This window comes from Rhamphochromis sp. 'chilingali' (genome assembly GCF_963969265.1).
Source record: "Rhamphochromis sp. 'chilingali' genome assembly, chromosome: 5".
Classification (NCBI taxonomy): Eukaryota; Metazoa; Chordata; class Actinopteri; order Cichliformes; family Cichlidae; genus Rhamphochromis; species Rhamphochromis sp. 'chilingali'.
The window spans coordinates 34,939,432-34,957,025 of record NC_137932.1 but is presented as its reverse complement, the minus strand read 5'-3'; positions in this window follow the sequence as shown (position 1 = coordinate 34,957,025).

The window sequence follows — 17,594 nt, the reverse complement described above, 5'->3', positions numbered from 1 at the left end:
AGTTTAAGGAGTCTTAAAAGTAAACTCAATAATGCTGGACTTTACTGAAGAAAACATTTTCACTCCAGAACAACGATCATTAACGCAATCAGAGCGGAGCTTCAAGGACCTGGGCGATTGTTTGGGTATCGAACAATGTGGCAGGTACTTAAACAAAAGCATCATCTTAAAGTGAAGAGGGATGATGTGATGAAAATACTCCGGGAGCTTAATCCTCATGGATGCCAGATGAGAACACGCAGAAGATTCATTAGGAGAACCTATCATTTGCTGGGACCCAACTACATGTGGCATGCTGATGGTTATGACAAGCTCAAACCATTCGGTTTGGCCATTTCAGGGTGCATTGATGGATTTTCACGCAAGGTTTTGTTGCTAGAATGTGGACCTACCAATAATAATCCAGTGGTCATGGCTTACTATTACTTGTCATGTGTTGGGAGCCTTGGTGTTGTACCGATGAGACTGAGAACTGACTGTGGGACAGAAAACGGCATTATGGCTGCAGTTCAGTGTGCACTACGTCACCATCATGATGACCACTTCAGCGGAGACTCCAGTCACATGTTTGGTTCATCAACGACTAACCAGCGAATTGAGTCCTGGTGGTCCATATATCGAAAAGGAAGGTAAATATAACATTTAAGTTTGCCTGATATTTAAAGGTGTAACAAATTTGAATGTTGTGCAAAAGTTGATTTATTGTCAGTCTGCCCCAGGGCAGCTGTGGCTACAACTGTAGCTGCCTCCACCAGTGTGCGAATGTGAGAGTGAATGAATAGTGGAATTGTAAAGCGCTTTGAGGGCCTCGGAAAGCGCTATATAATGCAATTCATTATTATTATTATTATTATTATTATTATTATTATTATTATTTCAGTAATTCAACTTAAAAAGTAAAACCGATATTAAATACTCATTATTTGCCAAACTAGACATTTTTAGCCCATTTAGTAATTATGATGATTATGATTTGGAACTTAAGAAAAACCCAACTTCAAAACCAGAATATTGTGAAAAGGTTAAATATTTTAGATTTAAAGTGCCACTCTACTATGAGCTAATTAATTCAAATTACCTGCAAAGGGTTCCTGAGCCTCTAAATGGTCTTTCTAATTCAGGAGGACTCACAGGATGGACATGACTGCTGTCCTGACAGCTGTGGGGAAAAAAAACATAATTGACACCCTCCATAAAGAACACCTTAAAACAGCGGTCCCCAACCTTTTTTGCGCCACGGACCGGTTTATGCCCAACAATATTTTCATGGACCGGCCTTTAAAGTGTCACGGATAAATACAACAAAATAAAACTAGTACCCGTACCGAAAAAAAGAAAATTTATTCATAACACACGTGAAAAGACCAAGGAAAACCGAGTAAATGATAAAAACGATAACAAAATAATGCTGAAAACTGATAAAAACCCTGAAAACTATACATTTCACACCTGAGCCTCAACTCTCGCGGCCCGGTACCAAACGACTCACGGACCGGTACCCGCTTGAGGCCCGGGGTTTGGGGACTGCTGCCTTAAAAGACGTTGGCTGTTCCCAGAGACTATCAAAGCACATTAATAGAAAGTTTTGTCTAATGTAAGTGTGGATAAAAGGGGTGTCACATAGTGTAGTGGCTAAGACCTCAAGGCTGCTACTGAAGCATCCTGGTCTTCCATAACACCTCAACAGATCCACAGACTGATAGCAGTAATTTATGCAAAAAGGACCCAAACAAATAGAACATACAAATTGTTAGAGACTTTGAATTTGGGTTTTTCATAAGCTCTACGTCTTAATCATTAACATTATAACAAATACTTGAAATACCTCACTTTGTATGTAATGAGTTAATATCAATTCAATTCAATATCAATTTGAATTACTAAAATAAATGAACTTTTGCACATTACTCAAATGTTTTAGATTTTTGCGTGTATGCAATCCCTTTCAATAGAAAACTGACTGGAGTCTATATATGATTCAGTTAAAATGAACTGTAAAGTGCCATGCGATGACATGTTGTGAAACGATGCCATGTAAACAAACTAAACTATTTCTAAACATTTTTTTTAACAATTTCTGTAGGGCTCAGTTTTGGTTGGAGCTGTTTGCGGATCTTCGAGACGTCAATGGAAGTCACGAGCATCAGTGCCTTTTGAGATTTTGCCTCACTGACATTGTTCAGAAGGATCTTGATGAATGTGTGAAGCTGTGGAACACTCATCGGATTCGTCCCTCAAGAACAGCTTCATGTCCAGGAGGTGTGCCAAATAAACTGTACTACCTACCCCCACAGGTAATGGATAATAATGATCAAATAATTACTTTGTGTAAATGTCAGTGAGAGGTGAAATGTCTTCAAGCAACTTATAGAAGTCCAGACGCTTTTCTTTGCAAGCTCCTTTGACTACGATGACCTGGATGACTGAGAACCTTCACAGACACTTTGTGTAAACCTATATTAATGCAATTGTCTTCCATTGACCACAGACACGGCTCCAGGGACTGTGGATTCCTGATTCAACAATCTGAACTGGACACTTTTCCTGAGTCTAGGCTGTCAGTAGTTGTATGTGGGGACTCAAACATACAGGAGTATCTGAATTTTGTAATGGAGCAAAATCATTTTCAAAAGCCAGTCTGCTGGGAGTCTGCCACTGAACTTTACATGAAGTTATTAGAAATTGCACATTTCTAAAAAAAAAAAAAAAGAAAAAAAAAAAGGGCTTTTTGTTGTTTTTACCAAAACCTATAGCATATGCTGTATTTTTGGACTAGGCTACATGAGTTGGCTGAAGATGCCAAAAGTTTAAGTTAGTGTTTGTAAAAGCACATTCTTACTGCAATGTCTTGCTAATTGTGGTCCTTGTTTGGCAGATGGAAGTTGAGATACAGTCCTCAACATTTAGATAAATAATAAAGCAAAATCAAATCTTGCACTGTATTGTGGGTTTATTACAACTTTTAAGAGTAGAACACGTACACTTTTAAATGCCTTTAGTTTTAGTAGCACTGTCAAACCTTTGAACAAATCAAGCCATTGCATTTTAAATCTCCTTTGAACATATGTACCTACATTTTAGAATAAAAAAACATGCTCAAATACATAACTGATTTCTGGATAAGTCCCGTAGCAAAAAACCTACAGAATTTACAATGTAATGCCAAGAAGAAGCAGCTGTAAGTGACTGGGTTATCTAATAAAACTACAATAAACCTGGTAAACTATAATGGATTTGTGCTGTACCACCAGCATGTCCCACCTTCTCCTATTCATAACATCTTTAAAAAAATCTTGACTTAAAAACTTGAGAAACAAATCAACAGCAGGTTTGAACTACAAGGCCAGACATCCTAGAAACATCCAAATCCTGGGGAGTTTTGAATTCCAAAATCCATGTTGGATTTAAACACGGAATATGAGGTTGTCATTGGTAGTTTCAATAAGTTTAAGCATGTATTTGCCATCGGGAATAAAGAGTCATCCAGGAACTGTAGGCTTGGTAGTGGATCTAATCCAGAAGGTGACAGTGATGTTAGCCCAGTTGCAAACATCACAACATCGCCCACCGACACAGCAGTTTGTGATTCTGCAAAAAAAAAAAAAAAAAATAATAATAATATATGTATATGTAGCACATTGTCTTGTAATGAGTACTAAAATAAATACCTTCACAGCCTTCACAGAAAGTCTGACCAGTAGCCCACAGTTTGACTTTCCAGACGTCTTCCAGATGGGCTGAAGTCAGGTTTGAAAAGTCTCTCAAGTTCAAGAGCTGTGAGTTTCTTTTCCATGTGACACAAGACTGGGGAAAGCAAAGTAGGGTGTTGCTGGAGTGCACTCAGGAAATTAAGTGCTGAAAGACCCTCTTTAAATCTAAAGAATGAGGAGAACTTTGTGTCATTTACCAGTTCATAATACATGCACAAACTATGGACACACTTTGAACTTTGGAAACCTTGGAGAATGTAAAACATTTCAGTCGGAAATTATGCACAACACCGTCATAACAATAATTCTATAGTCTCTTCTATAATAGTCTCACCTGTCAATTACAGATGAGTTTCGAGCAATTATATACCACCGGAGATAGTCAGACACAATGTCTTTCTTTTCTTCAACTGTGGAAACATGCCTTAGACAACCAGCCACCTGTAGCATAGTACTGTTTTTATGACACAGTCACGCAGGACATCCACTGAACCAGCACTGTCGATCTGAAAAACCCATAAAAATGGACATACACAATGTAAGCTTACGTGTCTGATTTTCATTCCTGTTTTTTCCCTACACAAAGAACGAATATTTTAATTTCATACAGATAAAGAAGCTATAGTTCTATCCTGCATTCAAATCCTGTGCTGTCCTCACCTCTTGTAAAGCTTTTCCTATGTCGTCATCTGTGACTGAGGCAACTGCTGCTTTTACTGAAGTCTGGCCTGCAAGATAATGTACCAACTCTTCTGACAGGAAATGGGGCCCTGGACCACCATGCACAACTGACACGGCTATCATCTTTCCTGCTAGGTAGTAGTCACCCTCCCTTACAGCTGTGAATGAATACAGTAAATGATAAAATCTCTTAGACACACACAACTCTCTCTATCGATCGATCAGAGCCAATCGATGTCAGATCGATCGATCAGATAGACAGACAGACTAATGCTGTGTTGAAATAAACCAAAAAAATATTATGAGTTGCTTCTGATAATAATTAAAAACAAATTGATTTACAAGTCCCAAAAATGTCTTTAAATTAAGTTTATCAAACATCTGATCATTGCATACCCTTTGCATTGTAGACGAGGAATCGATGTCCTTCTGGTCCATCAAAAATGGGACGATCTTTCATGTGTTTCATTAGCAGACTCAAAAACTCTCGTTTTGGGCCACCTGCATCAAGTCCTTCTTCTAGAATACCAGCATCATCAGTAAATTTAACCAGCATGTCATTGGTTTCAGAGTATGACAACTGCCTGAAACCCCTGACTGCTCCATCCCAGACATTTGCTCTTGAGATGTTGAATCTGCTGACACTTCTGATGAAGTAGCACTGGATAAATTTGCAACGATGTCAGGTAGAGTAATGTTAACGTCTTCCCTGTAATCATGCAAGACTATACAATTTAGCGTTGTTATTTGAAGTAGTATTTGATATTTTACAGTGCTTTGTAATCAATCGGTGAAGCAACTTCAACCAGTTCTTCATCCTCGTCCTCAATGCAGGGGGCACACAGGTCTGTTGAGAAATTATAATTCCAACATTAGAAAAACTTGTATTCACCCTATAACTATCTTTACCCATTTCACTAACCCAAATAGGGATGGGTATTGATAAGATTTTAACGATTCCGATTCCATTTTTGATTCTGTTTAACGATTCGATTCTTTATCGATTCTCTTATCGATTCTTTTTTTTTTTTTTTAAAAAGGAGAACACTAAGGTCGATTAGCTTAGAACTTTGTTTTATATCTTCTCTTTGAACAAGATAGAAATTTAGGAGTAACATGGCCTTACAAACCCAGCAGTGAGATCTTAAGAGATCCAGCCTACGGCTCTTCAATGTGGTGTCACAGGGTCCCCAGGAAAAAAAATTGTAAATGTAAAATAATAAAATAAATATTCTTCTGTAGCAATAACAAAGTATAACATAAATTGTTCTGTGGCAATTACACAAGAATATCCAGTAATGTCCCTGCCTACAATTAAACACATTCACTTACCAAAAATCGGGGGCATCTGCTGTGGCAAATGGGTGCAAGCCTTTGACCACAAACTGAGTCACTGCTCGGTGACATTCGTCTGTCCTGGCCTGAAAGGAGACGCTACCTGTAGACTGCAGCGAGAACTGCCAGCGAGCGCCAGCCAGACTCTGTCTGTCTCTCTCATCATGGTCACCTACATGTACAGTAATGGCAGGTCTTGTAATAAGGCAGAACGCGCTAACATAATATGCACTGTTAGTTGATTATTTACCTGCCGCATTAACGGGAGAGGACGTGCAAACGTTACCGCTGCTGCTGGGTTGAGATTCACGAGTCCGGAGCGGAATTAAAAACACGTGTCATCACGTGTTTTGTGAGCAAATGCTTTTGCATATTCGTAGTGTTTCCTCCCTTAAATGAAATATCTACTTTGCAAGTTGCCCTGTTGTCATCGGTTCTCATAAAGTATAATCAAACTTTTGAGCATTTGAGCCGCTTAGGCGCCATGTTTCCTGCCAGGTAAATGACGCTCCGCAACGTGGTGACGTCATTCGGGGCGACTGGAATCGATAAGGGAATCGTTTGCAAAAATGGCAAACGATTCCAAGGAATTGAAACAGTGGGAACCGGTTCTCAACAAGAACCGGTTTTCGATACCCATCCCTAAACCCAAACGTGTACTCTAGTTACAGGTTTAAAATTACTTATAAGACACAATTTTATTTACCTATAGGGACTTATGACTGGATTTGTTTCACTTTGGTGATCAAGATCCTCTGTATCAGATATTACAATCTGAAAAACAACAACAACAAAAATTGCATACTGTACATAAACATACATAGCATTGTATTATTTCAACAATAGCAAAAAACCTCATGCTGACATAAATTGCCCAAATCCCTGACATGGCTGTATGGTAGATGAAGGTCCTGGAGCATGTCTGAAACAGAATAAGAGTATTGGAATTAAAATGTCCAGATAAGTAGCTCATACAATTTAATATTTTTTATGATACCAACATTATAAAAATGCTATGAAACCAATAAATATTTATATTAGGGTGGGGGAATAAAATAACCACAATATGTATTGCAGTATACTTTTTCCTCAATGGAAATATGAGACTATTGCAATAGAGCTATCCATCCATCCATCCATCCATCCATCCATTTTATATGCTGCTTATTCCTCTAATCCCTCTTTTTTTCATTGACGTAAGAATAGTCAATCCTTATCAGGTAGCGCAGTGACCAATCGCTCTGGGAACAGCGTCATGTCCAGTTAGGGTGACTTGTTACCTGCAGCACAGTGAAGTAGCAGCGCCACACGTGGAGATGTTTGGGCACCATTTGCATCTAAACCAACCATTAAAATAAATATACAAGGAGAGATTAGGAGAATTTGCTTTTATTTCTTAGCTTATTCATATGATATTGACAAAAATTTTTATGTCTCTTCTCCTGTAAAACTTACTGTAAACTAAGATTTATTTTTAGAATCATTCTTTTTTGCTTTTAAATGTAATTGACCAAGCAATTGAGTGATCTGGTGTTTGTTGTCTTTTGAAATCTTTATCTCTGACTTTTTATCTAGTTTTTAACATGTACCTTTTTTTAGTTATCTGAAACGGATGTAATATGTTAATACATCTGTCTGTCTGAACTTATGACAGGAAATAAATATTTAAATCAAAACAAGCTTCTGAGGATTTCACGTCTACTTATGAGCAACGGCACATTTAATATGTACAAATCTAGCTGTTTATATTGTGATGTATATCAATATTCCCTGAAATAAAACAAAGAAATATTGTGACATGAGAAAATATTGTATTGCCCAACTCTAATATACAGTGGGGCAAAAAAGTATTTAGTCAGCCACCGATTGTGCAAGTTCCCCCACCTAAAATGATGACAGAGGTCAGTAATTTGCACCAGAGGTACACTTCAACTGTGAGAGACAGAATGTGAAAAAAGAAAAATCCATGAATCCACATGGTAGGATTTGTAAAGAATTTATTCGTAAATCAGGGTGGAAAATAAGTATTTGGTCAATAACAAAAATACAACTCAATACTTTGTAACATAACCTTTGTTGGCAATAACAGAGGTCAAACGTTTACTATAGGTCTTTACCAGGTTTGCACACACAGTAGCTGGTATTTTGGCCCATTCCTCCATGCAGATCTTCTCGAGAGCAATGATGTTTTGGGGCTGTCGCCGAGCAACACGGACTTTCAACTCCCGCCACAGATTTTCTATGGGGTTGAGGTCTGGAGACTGGCTAGGCCACTCCAGGACTTTCAAATGCTTCTTACGGAGCCACTCCTTTGTTGCCCGGGCGGTGTGTTTTGGATCATTGTCATGTTGGAAGACCCAGCCTCGTTTCATCTTCAAAGTTCTCACTGATGGAAGGAGGTTTTGGCTCAAAATCTCACGATACATGGCCCCATTCATTCTGTCCTTAACACGGATCAGTCGTCCTGTCCCCTTGGCAGAAAAACAGCCCCATAGCATGATGTTTCCACCCCCATGCTTCACAGTAGGTATGGTGTTCTTGGGATGCAACTCAGTATTCTTCTTCCTCCAAACACGACCAGTTGAGTTTATACCAAAAAGTTGTACTTTGGTTTCATCTGACCACATGACATTCTCCCAATCCTCTGCTGTATCATCCATGTGCTCTCTGGCAAACTTCAGACGGGCCTGGACATGCACTGGCTTCAGCAGCGGAACACGTCTGGCACTGCGGGATTTGATTCCCTGCCGTTGTAGTGTGTTACTGATGGTGACCTTTGTTACTTTGGTCCCAGCTCTCTGCAGGTCATTCACCAGGTCCCCCCGTGTGGTTCTGGGATCTTTGCTCACCGTTCTCATGATCATTTTGACCCCACGGGATGAGATCTTGCGTGGAGCCCCAGATCGAGGGAGATTATCAGTGGTCTTGTATGTCTTCCATTTTCTGATGATTGCTCCCACAGTTGATTTTTTCACACCAAGCTGCTTGCCTATTGTAGATTCACTCTTCCCAGTCTGGTGCAGGTCTACATTACTTTTCCTGGTGTCCTTCAAAAGCTCTTTGGTCTTGGCCATGGCGGAGTTTGGAGTCTGACTGTTTGAGGCTGTGGACAGGTGTCTTTTATACAGATGATGAGTTCAAACAGGTGCCATTCATACAGGTAATGAGTGGGGGACAGAAAAGCTTCTTACAGAAGACGTTACAGGTCTGTGAGAGCCAGAGATTTTCCTTGTTTGAGGTGACCAAATACTTATTTTCCACCCTAATTTATGAATAAATTCTTTACAAATCCTACCATGTGAATTCATGGATTTTTTTTTCACATTCTGTCTCTCACAGTTGAAGTGTACCTCTGGTGCAAATTACTGACCTCTGTCATCATTTTAGGTGGGGGAACTTGCACAATCGGTGGCTGACTAAATACTTTTTTGCCCCACTGTATAGCAGAACAAGCTCTGAAATAACTTACTCCTTCTCTGCATGTTTACCATTAGGGGTACTCTGGTCTTGTGGTTTGAAAACCTAAGATGAAAAATATGCACTTTTTAAAGCTTTCACCAACTTCGTATCGCATTTAGATAGTTCATCAATACTTAAAAGATAATAATTTTTTTTTAAAGAACATACAATCACACAATGAAAATAATCCACCCATGGATGTTACAGAATTATGATCATTATAGAGAAAAAAAATAGAGCACTTAGCCAGGGCCACTCACAGGCCTCTGGCATGGTGTAGGGGTAAAAAAGTACACACCAATGTGTCTGCCTGGTTGAACTCAGCTGTGCTTCTTGATGTAATCACAATCTCAAGGTCTGAGTCTGAGGTACCATCCTCTGAAATCAGAGCTGAGAAAATAAACACATTATTAGTTGTTGTATATGTAAACACGTCAAAATATAAAATTAACAAACCTTGTTTGAAGTGGCTCTCTGGGCAAATGAAAAGAGAAATCCTGTTGTAGTTCTTTCCTATTTCCTCTTTGTAGTCTGCCAATCGGAATGGCCTTTCTGTCCCAGGCACATTTATCACCTCTGTGCAGTCAGGATACAAAAGGACATATGGTCCCTCCACCAAGTCCTTGTTGAATGTTATAATTTTTTCTACAGCCTGCTTCAAGAGGTCAGGGGCTGTAATTTCGGGGCTAATAAATAAGGGCAGTGTTTTCCCTCTTAGCGGTTTTAAGTCTGTTTGTTGTGACACCATTATTCCTATATTGATCTAGAAACAAATAATACAAGCAAGATCACTTTAAGAATAATTGCCAAATCCTTGTTTATCAATTTACCTGTGATGGCTTACCTTGACAGGTTTACTCTGTTGCTTGAGTTTTAATTTTGCTCCACAGCTGAAGGCCTGACGCTCTTTGGATTTTGATTTTTTGTACTCCATGAACTGCTTGTATGACGGACATGTTTGTTTTGGTTGAATGAAAAACGTTTAACATCAAAACAGGGTTATAAGCACTCTCCATTACTAAACGTAGACAAGAATAAAGTATAAGCAAACATAAAAAGAAACCGGAGCCAAAATGGTAAATAAACGTGCTATTTAACTGAAATAGCATAGACTGTCTGAAGAGAACAAAAAGTGAGTAATATATCAAAATTACTTTGTTCAGAATTTTCTGTTTGTTTTGATGTCCCTGGGGACTCTGATCCTTCAGCCTGGTCTGTGTCCCGCAAAAGCTCCAGAGACTGTCCACAGGAAGCACAAAAAGGGGTGAAAAGCCACAAAACGGGCAAAACATTTTCCAGTTCTCTATGTAGTGCAGCGAGCACCGTCAGGGTAATGAGGAAGCGCTGTGAGGAGTGCGTTTCTCGACGTTTGTTGACATCCCGAATCACTTTTCTGAGCTACAAATATGGAGTAAGACTAATTGTTGTGTCACTTCCGGTATTTCAGACAATCCCTTTCCGTCAAGGATTTTTAATTTGTTGTGGGTTTTTTTAAATTTGTTGCGGGGTTTTGTAATTTGTTGCGGGTTTTTGTAATTTGTTGCGATTTTTTAATTTGTTGCAATTTGCACTTCCCAGCCACCGTAGTTCTATCATGATTGGAAGTCAGTGGATATGACCCCTGTCTAATTTCTGGTCTCAGTGTAAATACTAAAGAAGAAAATATTGTCAAAAAATAGCAAATGTCAAGGAGGTTTTACCTGTGAGTGCATTCCATTTTCCTTGACAGGCACACAGGCCTATGTAGCAAGCAAACCAAGTCTAATAAGATTTCTCTCTTTCCCCTTAGCCGAATTATTTCGATTGAGATTGGAGCTGAATAAAAAAAAGGCATGGCACATAATTCTTTGCAAAATTGTGGAGCAGTAAACTTACTTAGAAGATGCAAATTAAGATATCAACAGTAGTGTGTGTAAGTGGAAGTGCATAGTCCTTTAAAGTCAGATGCTGGATTATTTTAACGGGAACAGGGTAGATAACCTGAATCATCATTGGAATCAGTCTCAGTAACAGTAGTCACATTATGGTCACATTATGAACTTTAAAAATTTAATTTTTCTAAATCATTTTTTTTATTATATTCACTTCTAACACTCACAAATGTAAACCATGGTTGGTCCATCAAATCCTGGTTTGCCAGGGGCCATTGCTGAAGGCAGAATGGGTGGAAGTTAGATGTGTGTGCATGGGGACATTAAATATCCCATAGTGCCAGTGGAAATTAAATATAAGGGTAAAACACATTTTACCCTTAATTTTCTATTATATTCACTTCTAACATTCACAAATGTACCCTATGTTTGTGAAATGGAGAAACAACAAAATAACGGCAGATGAGGAAACTTCACTGTATATGTGAAGCATATATATATATATAACATATAAGTTTAGCAAAGTGGGTAAAAGAGGATCTTATGCCAAAAGAAAACTGTCAAAAGCTGAACAGTCAATGAAGAAAGAAAGACATTGAGGATGAGGAGAGAAGGAATGTTAGTATTCTACAGGGAGCTGCTGAGGAACACTGTGGAGTTGTCTGGAAGAAATCACTTCCTTCTTTATTATTATTATTAGTATTTATTTTTGTTATTTTCTATGTATTACCATTCAAATCTCTCAATGAATACAGAAGAAAACACAAGAGAAGGCTAATCAAAGGTATCTGCTGTAGCACATGCTTGTTATGCCAAACTTTTTAATGAAAGATTGTTCTGCAAGCAGCTCATTTACATAAGGCTTGAAGCAAAAGAACAAAACAAAACAATAATAAGACTTCCATCTTAGATAAGAAAATACATTCATTTAGATTTTATAACAATAATCCAGGCAAAAGAACCAAGAATTTCAGCACTGTCATGATTTCTCTTCTTCATTCTTCATTTATATATTTTTCCAATACTGTAGTTTTAAACATGTTTTTAAACGAGGAATGTGAACTACACCTTTTTAAGTCACTGTCATAACTATTCCACAAATTGACACCTCTAACACAAACACATCTTTGCTTTATTTTCTTATCTAGTTTTTGTATTATTTTTTTTAATCTGTTCCCCTCAAGTAATATTGACTCACTCTGGCTTAAACCGCTTCTGAGTACCGCAGCAAATCATTTTATTTTGTGCTTTGTACATTATCTATGCCATTTATTATTCAACTAGATCATACAATTCATTTAATAAACAAAATGTTAGTTGGTTCTCTATAGTTTTATTGATTCATAATTCTTATAGCTCTTTTTTGTAACTTAAAGATAGGAAGTACATTGGTTTTATAGGCATTGCCCCATATCTCTAAGCAATATGTCATATATGGATATAAAAACAATAAAGCGTATATCATGATTTCTTGTTTAGGACATGCTTTGTTTTGTGGAGAATAGCAATGGTTTTTGACTATTTTGTTTTCACATGGGTTATATGAGACTTCCAAAAAAACTTTTATTATTATTCCAAGAAATTTATTTTTGCACACTCTTTCAATTTCAATTCCATTTTAACCATATTTTTTAGTTGTCCGGTTCCAAAAAATAATACATTTTGTTTTATTTATATTTAACAATGACTTATTTATATCAAACCAAATTTTTCATATATTTAACTAGGGGTGGGCGATATAAACGATATACGATAGAAACTATATAAATTTGGCCAACGATAGAGATTTTGACTATACCGCTCTATCGCAATAGCGCATGTTGATGATGTCATCAAGCTGCACCTGTTTTGGTTGAAAGCATCGCAGCGGCTACAACCATTATCATCTGCAAATTATGCCTGGCGACAGTCATAGCAGTGGCTTACCAAAGTTGTACTAAAACATTTTTTAACAGATTTCTGCCTGCCAAAATCAGTTCGAGGTCAGTAAGCACAACCAGAATTCATACATAAGGCACACTCTTGATTTTTGAGAAAATTAAAGGATTTTAAGTGCGCCTTATAGAGTGGGAAATACATTATACAGAAGAAAAGAATATATCGTGATATATATCATTACCGTACGTGCTTCAAATTATATCGTGATATGGATTTTAGGCCATATCGCCCAGCCTTATATTTAACTCCTTTTCCACTGTAGTCAAAAACTGCTCAAGGTTTTGACCTGAGCAATATAGATTGGTATCAAACAAAACACAATTTAACAGTTTGGTAACATTATATATATCATTTATATATAAAATGAAAAATGAACAGCTATGCCTAGAAACATCTATCTATAAAAACTAGGGACTGAATGGCCCGTAACAATGGGCCAGATAACCCATACTCCCGAAGCACCCCAAGGGATCCAGTCAAATTCCTTCTTCAAGTCCACATAACACATGTAGATTAGTTGAACAAACTCCCCAGCAGCCATAAATATCTTTGATGGGATGAAGAGCTTATCTAATGTCAATGGGCAAGACAAAAGCCACATTGTTCCTCCTGAATTCGAGGTTCGAAAAGTGTGGGGCCCGCAGAGCCATTGCAGGGGGGGCGTGGTATGGAAAAAAAAAATGCTTGGACACTGCTAGCATAATGGACAGGTTTTTGAAGGGGTGCCCACACAAACGCAAAGCAGAAGATGAAGCATCGCCAAATCTGTTTCCAAACCAACTTCCTTCCAAGCCAAAGACTTGAAAATATGGTGAAGCATATCTTCCCTTTGACTTCACCTGCACAAGTGCCAAGGTAGGTCTCCTCTGCAGAATTGTTTTTCCCTGTGTCGGGAGCACGCACTGGGCTCTCCAAATCATGGACAAACAGTATCCCACATTCTTGATTTTTAGTTCACAAACACTTCTTGTAATGACTAACTACTGACGTTTTGGAGATGTTAGCTCTTTATACAGTAAAGTTACAGTGGGATACAAATAATATCAGGCTGATCCTGCCATGATTTGTTCCCCGGGTTCAAATCACGGACAAACAGCATCTCACAGTTGTTTATGTTTTTGCACAGAGAGGCATTTTTTGAAAAATGTATTGTTAGTAATGTTAAACATTATTATACAGGAAAAAAACAACTACACGTAAAATAATTACACCATGATGCCTCTGCCTTTCTAAATGGAGGGACAGTAATTGCGTGTGTAAATGTAAGCGTGTAAAAACAGAAGATAGTAGGATTAACAGTAACAGTATTTTGTCTCTATCTGCCATTCTGCAATTCATCTCATGTAAACAATAATGTGGCACACAGCGTGACGTGAAAAAAGGCACATACCTTTGATGTTGCGTGATGAACTCTGTATTCCTCGTCCACACGTAAACGCAAAAAAGGAGTTTTAAAAAAAATCTCAGTTTTCGATGATTCGAAACGCCGTTCACGTGTGGATGAAAGGTCCAAATGCACAGAAACAGCTGCGTTTCCAAATATACCTGTGTAGGTGTGGACGTAGCGTAAAAGAGTTAGCAGTGTATTTTATTACTACCTGTAATTTATTGCAGTTTACTTGTATTTGCTGTTTTGGTATTGACATGATATTAGTTAAAAGTATTATAGAATATATAGTACAACCTTTCGCATACATTTGTAATCTGTCCTTTCAAACTGGTGTGTTTCCCTCACAAATGAAAATAGCAAAAGTTATTCCAATCCATAAAAACGGAGTGAGATGTCAGTTTACCAATTATAGGCCAATATTACTACTCCCACAGTTCTCAAAATTTTAGAAAAGTTATTTGTTAATAGACTTGATAAATATATTGAGAAGCATAATCTCCTAAGTGATAACCAATATGGCTTTAGAGTGAAAAGGTTCACTTCGATGGCAGTGATGGAACTTGTTGAAGGGATATCTGTTGGTGTTTTTATAGACTTAAAAAAGGCGTTTGATACAATTGATCATTCTATATTAATGAATAAACTAGAGAGTGTTAAGGTTCAAAATATTGGGGATGGACACCAGAGGAAAAACCCACAATAACAACACTGGTCCGGTCGGGTTGAGTCAAACGATGATTTAATGATCACACACGTGGGAGATGGACACTGTATGCAGACAGTCTCAGATCTCATCTCAAAAAACACATCACCATAGTTTTATGAAACCAGGGTATTAGAACGCCCCCTCATGCGTAGTGACAGGTGTAATACAATCAATGTTGACAAGTTTATTTAACACAAAGAATAACATTGTCTCCTTCCCGAGGGCAGACGCTGACTGCCCCCGTCTCCTGGAACCGTCTGTACCCTGCTAAGACACAACATGGCAGCTACAAGGACTCTTTCATTTGTTAAGACCATCAGTGTGTATTGCTCTAAATCAAGTATATAATATTAAATGAATATTGCTGGATCAGCTACTTCTACTTAAAACATATTAAAACATGACTAAGCACAAAATCATCAAGAATAACATCTTATAAGTGCTGTGTAAGCGCGTGCGGCCTTCCAAGCTCAAAGCCTTTGCCCTCCATAGATCAGCCAGACTCGCGCTGGCTGTAGCTTTTAACCTTTAATTACCTTGAGCACAACTCTAGAATGAGCAACAAACTGCAATGTGTATGGAATGATCATGGTTACATCTGCAATGGAAAATCATGTTATTATTCTGGTACCTGTAAGAAAAGATCAAACTAAAGTTATCACCATCACTGTAATGCAAAGAATAATGTAAGGTCAAAAACTTCAATTTATGCTTAATGCAAAGCTGGTTATATACTTCTAATGAACTAATAATGCCATATTAAAATATTAAATGATAATGAGAAAAACATCCCCTCCTTATTCTACAATTCCCTCTGTTGACCTCTGGAGAATCCAGAGGTCACAAACAGTTGTGTCCCTCCTTGGCCTACACATTCAGTTCCACATGCATCATTGGCATCATGGACATTGGAGTAATGACTCCAGGGTCCACTGCCCTCACAGACATACTTTTGAACATTCTTCTGGCACAACGGATGAGACAACAACAAATAATCATAATACCCACCACAACAGACAAAGAAAACATGACCGAAGCGATGACCCCCTTCCACCGTCCGAACACTGAGGTCAGCCAGCCTTCTAACGGATTACCAACACCGGAGTGATCATGCATAGTTTCAGAAACTTAAACTTAACTTAAAGCACGTATAATTATCTTTCCGGGGCATAAACGGCCCTACTTGCGTGAGCTTGCCAATAGGGGGAAATAGACTGGACAACACAGTGCAGTTCCCCGTATTCACAGCTCCTCTAGTCATCCGCAGCATACAATCATAGCCCCACTGATCCTCTGGATGCAGAGGTGCAGGCTCTATAAATAAATGCGGCCTTGCAGAAGCGCAAGCTACACAATTAGCCACTTTTTGTTCTCTAGCATTTTGGGCTATCCAGTCCAGCCAGATGTTACTGTCACTGAACCCGGTAGCGCGTTCAATCAAATCCTGAGGTTTCAGGGTGGTATAGTCCACCGACACTACTCGCCTCTCCCTTGGTTCGTGCTCCTCTGGTGTAGCTTCCGACGACCCGCTCCCCTCCTGCCCTGTAAAAGATGCAACAGAGCTGGTGGGGCTGGCAAACACACGAGTTGTTATGTCTTCTCTACCTGACGGTACGCGATTAGTTTTTTCTAGGAAATTAACTTTAATTAACCCTTTTGGATCAACCCCCGCTGTTTCCACCCCCAAAATTAAATACATAGATTGTTTGCGATGCCAATTCCCCAATGATAAAGTTAACGCGTTTCCAGAGGGGCTAAAATCCCTCTGTAGTTTAAGCCCGTTTTCTGGTCCTGATTCTAACGGTTCCCAATTTTGCCCAGTGTAACCCCTTACCTGGTCCCAATTACGGCACCAGCTGTCATAAGGACGATTTCCCCTCCCGCAGTGCGTACTCACTGAATAATCCCAACAGACCCACACATTGTATCCCCTCCAAGCACTGCCGACGTCCCTGCAATTAACAACATCACACAGATCAAACGTAAAGGAAGTTGTGGAGCCAATAACATAATCTAATTCTAAACCACCATATGTGCTGAGACACTCATCCTTTTTACCAGAGACCTCGCGCTTCACTCTTGCCCGCAGCTTTAAATCACTATAGATCACGCGTGATGTAATTGGTGTACCAAACAACGCCGGACTGGCATGGCCTCCGTGCTCAGACTGGTTTCCCGGGTCGGTCTGCAACAAACAAATCAAAAAACAAATAGCCATGATTAGCAACATAGTTAACATCAAACTCATAATAATTTTGAACATTGTGATGGCTTTTGAAACTCTTCTTTCATCACCAGTATCTAATTGTTGTGATGGCATGGTGGTATGTGAATGTTATGGTGTAGTAAAAAGTTCAAAGCCCTTTATCAGAGCCTCTCTCTTGTTTTAGGTGTTCAGTGTGGTACCGCTCCTTTTCGTTGGCGCGGCGATCTCCTCCTTGGCTGCTCTTCTTTCTTCGACCTTCCGGGTAGACCACCGGTCGGTCCGTTGCACAGGTGTGAGG